The sequence below is a fragment of the Bactrocera neohumeralis genome, chromosome 3, assembly GCF_024586455.1.
Source record: "Bactrocera neohumeralis isolate Rockhampton chromosome 3, APGP_CSIRO_Bneo_wtdbg2-racon-allhic-juicebox.fasta_v2, whole genome shotgun sequence".
NCBI classification, from domain to species: domain Eukaryota; kingdom Metazoa; phylum Arthropoda; class Insecta; order Diptera; family Tephritidae; genus Bactrocera; species Bactrocera neohumeralis.
The window spans coordinates 27,712,308-27,718,553 of NC_065920.1; positions in this window are offsets into that span (position 1 = coordinate 27,712,308).

The following is a 6,246-nucleotide window of genomic DNA, read 5'->3' on the forward strand; positions in this document are numbered from 1 at the left end:
GCCCAACTCGTTGAAGCCTACCTGGTAATGCTTAAATGGGAAGTCCTACCGCACCCCTATATTCCCCAGATATTAAACTCACCATTTATTATTTGTTCCGTTCGATGACACATGGTTCACTCACGAGATGATATCGAAAAATGGCTTGATTCTTGGATGACCAATTTTACTACAATGGTATTCAATCTTTTCCAAGTAAGATGGGAAAAAGTTGTGACAAGCGATGGGCAATACTTCGAGTAATTCATTTGTAACCATTTCATTGTATTAAAAAAGATATTTTTATTAAAAATAGCGAAAACTTAGTTGTGCATCTAAAATATTTTGGTAAACGTTTCGCGAAGATTTCTACATCTTATTAAGTTTATGACATTTCAAAACTTGGGAACCCAACTCAAAAAATATTTCAGACATTAGTTATCTTAAGTTGCTTTGAAAACTCTTAACTTTTCGTTTTTCATCTAAACAATTTGGATATTACTCTCTTGAATCCACAAACATATATGTAATTTCTAGAAAACGGAACTGAAATAAGCTTGTAATAATGGGTTGTCAAAAAAGTCTTGCGGTATTTTTATTGAATTTTTTTTTTTATTGAAATTGAAATGAATTTTTGATGACTCATGCCCAGCTCTTGACCGATGCTACGGCTGCTACTATGCCGGACAGGCCTTCCGAAGCGTGGCGCATCTTTGACCACCTCTATACCAGAACGAAAAAGTTGAAACCATCGTTGTGCGGTGGAAATGGAAACTGTATCGGGTCCATAAACTGCACAAATTTTATTGGCGGCTTGAGATGCATTTTTGCCTTTATCGTAGTAGTACTGTAAAATATTCCGAATTTTCTCTTTATTTTGCTCCATGTTTGCGACGCTATAACTCACGAACGACTTAAAAGAAACGACAATCAATCAAACACGTGTTAGCGAGTGAAATGAGCTTTCCACAAAGGTATAGCATGACCCGATGCGACGAATAAAACTAGAACTACAAGCTTTCAGCGCCAACTACCGCAAGACTTTTTTGACAACCTAAATTCACTCTTACACATATTTATTATATAAGTAATTATCAGTAGCATTTTGACTTTATGGACCATAAATGGTTTGCAATTAAATGGCAGACAACCATTCTCTACACGTAATTGAAAATGAATAGTATTGGCAACGACTGTACATCAAATGAAGCCTAAAAGTATGCATTGTATGTGAGCAGCCGATTCGGCTGTCAACAGTTTCATTGACTAGCGTGACTAAGTCAAAATCCATACAAATTTAAAAAACAGTTGCAAACTGTCTGGCAGCAAGTCTACGATGGTAATTTATAGACGCCGGGGAACCCAATAAATTCAATATTAAAACGATTTGCATAAAATTAATGAAATCGCAAGAAGCCAGTTGCATAATCATGTACCTACAAGGGTAATATGGCCTGGGGTGAAATAGTATCAAGAAAACAAGAAAGGAATGTATAGAATAACTAAGTCATTGGGGCGTTTGATGAGATGGCTAAAAATGAACACGTATATTTATTATCTAATATGTACATAAGTATATATAAGATTTTACATGCATATATATTGACTGGATTAACATACACCCTGTATCGGGAATTCTTCAGTTCCCCCTCTCATCTCCACCTTAAATGGAAGACAGGTAAATTTTTCTTCCAAGGTTGGTACAACTGCCAAAAATTAGCGGGATGTGTCAACCAGTGTGTTTATAAGGTCTCCGACGATAAAAGGTATAGGGTCTACCAAAAAGAAACCCATGTTGTTAAAATGAAATGAAATACATTCATTCATTCCTTTCTACATTCTCGAATTTTGGTTATAGTCGCTAAATATTGTCTTCGAGCTCCTCCATCATTAACGTAAACTTTTGATTTAACATCTAGAGACGCATGATCTTACCGGCCATTTCTCGAAATTAACCAAAACTCAAACTTTGCACGCAATGCGCCCATCTTTAGACGTGACACATGAAGCGGCACACCGTCTTGTTGGAAATAGAGATTCGTTGGCATCGATTTCGTCAAATTCCGGGAAAAAAGTCGGTCAATATCGTGTTGTAACGTAAACTACCTAGTGGTTTTCGAGCTACAGTAGTCACCAGTTCAAAAAACATACATACTTTATTTGTCGGATTTTCTTCAAATTTTCAGAAAATATTTCTAATATATTGTACTTTAAGAAAATGTGAATGGATTTGTTTAGATAACAAATACAATACTTAACGACAAACAAATATTAAGGACTCAAAATTCTGGGTTTTAGTGGTACAGAGTGATGAAACCAAGTTTAAAATTTTTAGAAATGATGGTAGACTTTATGACATACAATAATTAAATTCACTGTTCCACAGTCGTTATGGACTGCAATGAACCATATCAAGCGTGTCGAGTGGCCTCTTTAAACAAAGGACTTAAACCCCATTGCAATTTATGGGAGATTATTGAGAGGGCAGCTGATTTGAGAAAACCATGGAATAAGGCTACATTGTGGTAAATTCTAAACGAATAGAGTACAGGGTTTGTCCGGAAAGTATTAGGTCTGATTTTCTTCCGCCACGACTGTATTTCGAAGCGAACGCGAACCGACTGGATTCGGTAGAGGGCGTTCCTAGCTAACGCGTGGCTGGTCAGTTGTCTCTGACCACCTGGAGAGTCAGGACAAACATTTTCGTGCGACGTGTTTCTGTGAGTGGTGCAAGCCGAAAATGCAGCGTTCGTTAGAGCAGAGGAATGCGATTAAATTCTGTGTGAAACTCGGTAAATCTGCAACAGAGACATTTAATATGATCAATCAGGCTTACCCAGATGTTGTTTTAGCAAGAAGACAAAGAGGCAATCTTCCGAGTGGCACACGCCGGCGTCTCGTCGCCCAAAAAAAGCAAGAATGACAAATCTATGACATTGCCCGGCTTTTCTTGTGAACAGCTACCTAACCATGGCCAGAGTCACAACGCTTCCGCAGTCACCCTACTTATTCCCCCGGATTTTTTTTTGTTTCCTTGCCTGAAAAGGCCGATGAAAGGGGACCCAAACAGCATGCACCTCAGCTCTCAAGGTTACTCCTGTGAATGCCCTCCAAGAGGCCTCCAATGCTTGGAAATCGCGCTGGCAGCGCTGCATCGATGCAGAAGAAGCCCATTTTGAAAGTTTTTAAAGAATTGTAGCAATTGATTCAATAAATTTTTCAATCGACTCAGTCAGCAGGGAAGTGATTTTGCCAAAGGGCTTCCAACATAATATTAGACTAAATAAAGCAAGACCCTTTTTCGATGAAAACTGTGCAGCAAAATCGGGGGGACGACTACTGGCTGTAGGAGAATTTACATATAGATCCTTCGGACATAGCTTGGTTGGTAATGTTGCTTTGGCAAGCACCGACTACATGATCCCACTTTTCAACAGGGAAAGAAGGTTCAAAATAAACATAGAAAAATATGGTTGGCGTAACGGTATGTTAGCTGCGCGCAACACGCTAAACATTTATGCGGATGGCTCAAAAATGGAGGATGGAGTTGGTGCGGGAATGTACTGTCCAGAGTTAGGCATAAAGCAACCTTCTAAGTAGCCGGATCACTTTAGTATTCAATATTATATTTAAAGCTGAAATTTTTGCTATTGCGAAAGCCGCGTAGCTGACCTCTAATGCACCTGGACTGAGAGCAATGAAATAGTGGACAAGAAAAGAAAAAACGAAAATGTGCTCCACCCATGTATTGTCTACACGACATGAATTCTCTGAACAGAAGCATGGTAAAGAAAATCGAAACCCGATGGAATGCGTGTACAACTGGGTGTTATACTGCAAAAGCCATGCGCGGAACGATGGATCGGAAATTCACAAAATTCCTATTGATACTTGAAAGAAGACACTGTAGGAACATGATCGGAATACTAACTGGTCACTACAGGAAATGTCTAAAGCAAGGCACCAGGGAAACAAAGCAGCATTTCTTGGGCACTTGTCCCGCATTGGCAAGACTACTCTGAAAGCATCTGTGACCTCCTCGGTTTGAAACACTGGAAGAGTAATCGATATTGAGGCCACAGAGTCTGTTGAAGCATCCTAAAGGGTGACTACTACTCATGGACTTGTAAACTGAACTCAATTCTGGTCATGCATGGCTCAAGCTAATTTTTTAAAAAAACATCGAATTCGAAAAATGCCAGTTTTTTTGTTGCAGGTTATGGAAATATATGCGCACGAAAAATACATACCAACAAAGACAGAAGTACATTTACAGCTTTAAAAACTATGAATACAATAAATTTTTAGTAAAATCTTTTAATTTTATTAAACTTTGTTTTTATATTTTTTTATAAAAAGCGCAAGTGTATAGTATGTATATGTATAAATTTTTCCTTAACGAGACTTACCACTCCTTTCACCTGTTCGATGCGACAACATACTAACCTTTATCCATATAGCAACCTTTCGTTCAGCCTACATATGCAGGTGAGTGTGCGATCTTCTAAGTAGCATGTGACTTTTGTGGTAAGCATATTCAGACAATTCACGCTGAACTGCCTTATCGACCGGCATCGTTTATCAAAATAACACGAGCACTTTGCAATCGTGCGTGTCCGAAATTGCGTTCACCTTGAGAATAAGTAGTCCTTGAAGGACAACAAAGCAATATGCAAAGGCTGATATGCAAATTTGTAAATATTCTGTGGTGTAAAAACGCCTTTAAAATTGCATGTTCCTGAGGCACATGGCGTGACTTACTGCTATTTGGTTACTTACTTTTTCCTGTTGTGTATTTTGCTAGCTTTTTACACACCTACGTTTTCGGCTACTGAAAGCCTATCCCTTACTAAAGAAAAAGTGGACGTGTTACCCTTGAACTCATGCAAATGTTTGCCAAATTTACTTAGCATAACTGTAAGTTTGGCCAATTGCCGTTGTGTTGTTAGCCGAAATTACACCGTGGCGGTTTCCGAAAAATTTTTAATATTTTATTTTTTAAAGGCCATTGACATCATACTGCCGGGCATAGTAGGCACATCACTGCTGAGTGGAGCAAAAATTGTTTTGCTTTTCAAACGACCATCAAAACTTGATAAATGAGACAAAAACAGAATTACAAACATTAACATAAAAGGACACAGGCAGTAAAAGTTGTTTTTTGGCGTTGTAGTGGAAATTTTTAAAGACGGGGGAATGCATTTCTTTACCTTTTTTTTACTTTTTACAGATAATTGTATGTCATTTCTGAATTGAACAAAATGTCGGCAAAAGGTCATTACGGCTCTGTTTGTATATCTCCTTCCGTTTACGCCATTTTTCGATGCATCATTTCGGCTGGAATTTCGGCGATATGAATTTCGCTGAATTTTGTCTTCGATGATTGCTGTAAACATTTGACTCAACATACCCCCAAAGAAAGTAATTGAGAGGCGTTAAATCGCATGTTCTTGTAGGCCATTTGACTAGGCCGTTTTTCGAAATTAACGAGTCGCCAAACTTTTGATGCAATGGCGCAAAGTCTTGTGGGAAATGGAGATTGTTCATGTTGAATTCATTAAATTCCGTGGAAAAAGTCGGTCACCATCGTATTAGAATGCGATCTATGCGACAATTTTATTTGTTGACGAAGCTATTAAGAGATCATCAGAGAAGAAGAAGAAGGGGTTTGAAATGATGTATCATCTTCAGTTTTTATGTCAACACAATCTTAAGCGGATGCAGAGCCAAAGCCAACCACAAAATTTGCTCCGTTGACATTTTGGTAAGACCCAACCATGTAGAACGACGATGAACCGACTAGTTCCGAAAGGCCTCAACACTGGCCTGAATGGTAGCGATATTTCTTTCACAACGGGCTTTTCTTTGACAAGAAGGTGGCATACTATCGTGATTGTAATCGTTTTCGAATTTTTTAAGTATGGAGTGAATAGTGCGCTCAGAAAGCGTATTATGATGACCGTGTTTTGCCCGAAGAGCTCTTACAGTAGCCACCGAAGAACGTGAATTTGGGTAAAAAACAAGAAAAAACGTTAACTTCGGTTGCACCGAAGCTAATATACCTTTCACAGGTGCATTTCTTTTAGTAACTATGCGTTCAGTTTGTATAGAAGCTACATATAAGTATAGCAGTAAATAATGCGATCTGAAATTTCTTCGAGCTTATATTGTTGCTTTTTCCGAATTTTCGTGAATATATCTTGTCAAATGTGAAAGTTGTCCATACAAGAACTTGATTCCGATCGTTCAGTTTGTATGGCAGCTATA